We start from the raw sequence: 2,681 nt of genomic DNA on the forward strand, positions 1-2,681 counted from the left end.
TGCAGGTGCATTTCCCACACATTTCTCACAGCTAGGAAGAGTTTTCCTGAGTAAATCAGCTCGGCCCCGTGTTCCTGAGCAGGGGAAGGGGCAGCAGAGCTGGGGCCCTCTAGGAGAGCAGGCTGGCAGTGAGCAGCAGCAGCAGGGCAGCCAGCAGCCAGGAGCTGCCCTGAGCCCTGCCCACCGCGTTGGGACTGGTGCTGGGGGCTGAGGTGCTGCTGGAGGGCACCGGGGTGGTTTCTGCAGCTGAAATGGGAAAAAAAAATTGATTAAAAATGTAAAGGGCCAGCTGAGAGCTTCTGCAGGAGGCTGGAACTGTGATTTCAGAGGAATGAGGGGTCACAACTTGTGTGGAGGAGAGGGGAGGCTGAGGACATCAGAGCAGATTAACCCTAACCCTGACCCTAACCCTGTCCCTGTCCCTGACCCTGACCCTAATCACCAGAAACGCTCCCTGGCAGCAAAGCCACAGCTCCCAGCCCACTCCTGTGCCAGTCCCTGCAGAGAGAAACAAGCCTGGCCTCTGGTTTGCAGCTGTTTCACATCCCTTAATGCAAAAAGGAAGCTGGGACAGGTTTGTAAATTGGAATTCTAACCTGAAAACCCTCTGTCTTTGCCTGGCTGTTGGAGAGAGGGAAAATCCTCAGCTCCAGGCACCCCAAATCCCTCCCTGCCCTCTCCCAGAGCCCAGAGCAGAGTGAAGCCCCTGCTCAGTGTGTCCTGTCCTTGCCCAGAGGCTGGAAATTAAGATTATTTATTTACCTCTATGCAGATTATTCACCTCTATGCAGATTATTTTCCTCTATGCAGATTATTTTCCTCTATGCAGATTATTTATTTACCTCTATGGAGATTATTTACCTCTATGCAGATTATTTATTTACCTCTATGGAGATTATTTATTTACCTCTGTTCAGCACCCAGGTCTTGAGCTCGGTGATGTTACCAGGGAGGCTGAGATAGACCCTGTGGGAAGAGGGAAGAGAGGGGAAAACAAGTTCAGGGCAGGGAAGCTGAGTGTCCCAGAGGGGATGGAAAGGGGACACTGCCAGCAGATGAAGGGACAGGAATTCCAGAGCCACCCTGAGAAGGAAAAGGAAAAAAGGAGAAGGCAAAAAGGAGGAGGAGGAGGAGGAGGAAAAAAGGAGAAGGAAAAGGAAAAAGGAGAAGGAGGAGAAGGAGAAGGAGAAGGAAAAAAGGAGAAGGAGAAGGAGAAGGAGAAGGAGAAGGAGAAGGAGAAGGAGAAGGAGAAGGAGAAGGAGAAGGAGAAGGAGAAGGAGAAGGAGAAGGAGAAGGAGAAGGAGAAGGAGAAGGAAAAGGAGAAGGAAAAGGAGAAGGAAAAGGAAAAGGAAAAGGAAAAGGAAAAGGAAAAGGAAAAGGAAAAGGAAAAGGAGAATCCAGAGGGCTCTGGAGGATCTGCTCAGGCCCTGCTCTGGGGAGGGGGTGGCTGTGGGTTTGTCCCAGCTGCAGGCTCAGGGGATCAGCGCTCACCTGATCTGCACAGAGGACAGGTTCCCTGCAGGGGATGTCCAGTTGGCTGCTCTCGCAGTGATGTTCAGCACGGCTGTGGGCACGGAGCTGCACATCTCTGTGCGTGCATCCTTCCACTGCCCCAGCGAGGCGTTCTGGGGGGACAGGGCCTGCAGCAGGAACTGCCCCGAGCTGTTGCTGTGGTTCCTGTCGTCCTTTATGGTCACTGGGAGCAGAGCGAGAGGGACAAAGTGAGATTCCTGCCAACATGAGATTTCCACCAAAATGAGATTTACATTTCTGCCAAAGTGAGATTTACGCCAAAATGAGATTTACATCTCTGCCAAAGTGAGATTTCCACCAAAATGAGATTTACATCTCTGCCGAAATGAGATTTACATTTCTGCCAACATGAGATTTCTGCCAAAATGAGATTTCCATTTCTGCCAAAGTGACATTTCTGCCAAAATGAGATTTACATCTCTGCCAAAGTGAGATTTCCACCAAAATGAGATTTACATCTCTGCCAAAATGACATTTCTGCCAAAATGAGATTTACATTTCTACCAAAATGAGATTTCCACCAACATGAGATTTACATTTCTGCCATTATTACATTGCTGCCCAAACGACATTTCTGCCCTGCCAGGACCCCGAGCCCTCAGGGTTTGCCCACACCCTGTGTGGCACTCGTGGTGACAGCAGCCGGCACAGAGGGCGTTTTACCCCCCAAAAAATCCCCTTTATGTGTCCCTGAGCTGCTCACACGGGGCTCAGCCCCTGGTGCCTCACCCTCCCTGCCCTGCCCTGCCCTGCCCCGGGGCTCTCGGGGCTTTTCCCCTGAGCAGAAGCTGGACCCAGGCCGGGTGGGGCAGGGAGGAGCTGCTGCCCAGGTCCCTGTGAGTGCCCTGACACGTCCCCCCCAGCCTCCAGCCCCCCTCGGGCCAGCCCTGCTTCGAACCAAAGCTGCCAGAGCCTCCAGCAGCTGAGGTGAGTTAGGAGCTGCCATCCAACCTCAATTCCCTGCTCAAAAAAAATTGAAATAATAGCCAGACCCTCCAGGAGCTGAGGTGAGGCAGGAACTGCCATCCACCCTCAATTCCCTGCTCAAAAAAAATTGAAATAATAGCCAGACCCTCCAGGAGCTGAGGTGAGGCAGGAACTGCCATCCACCCTCAATTCCCTGCTCAAAAAAAATTGAAATAATAGCC

The 2,681-nt window shown here is 52.0% G+C and overlaps 1 long non-coding RNA gene across 1 annotated transcript; it reads right to left on the reverse strand.

The window, feature by feature from the left end:
* Positions 1 to 219: 219 nt before the first annotated feature.
* On the reverse strand, positions 220 to 1,658 carry LOC115948613. Its single transcript, XR_004082414.1, has 3 exons — positions 1,492 to 1,658; positions 908 to 966; positions 220 to 246 (listed from the first exon to the last, which is right to left on the reverse strand). It is a non-coding gene; the product is annotated as an uncharacterized LOC115948613 (long non-coding RNA).
* Between the last annotated feature and the right edge of the window lie 1,023 nt (positions 1,659 to 2,681).

The sequence above is a fragment of the Geospiza fortis genome, unplaced genomic scaffold, assembly GCF_000277835.1.
Source record: "Geospiza fortis unplaced genomic scaffold, GeoFor_1.0 scaffold183, whole genome shotgun sequence".
Classification (NCBI taxonomy): Eukaryota; Metazoa; Chordata; class Aves; order Passeriformes; family Thraupidae; genus Geospiza; species Geospiza fortis.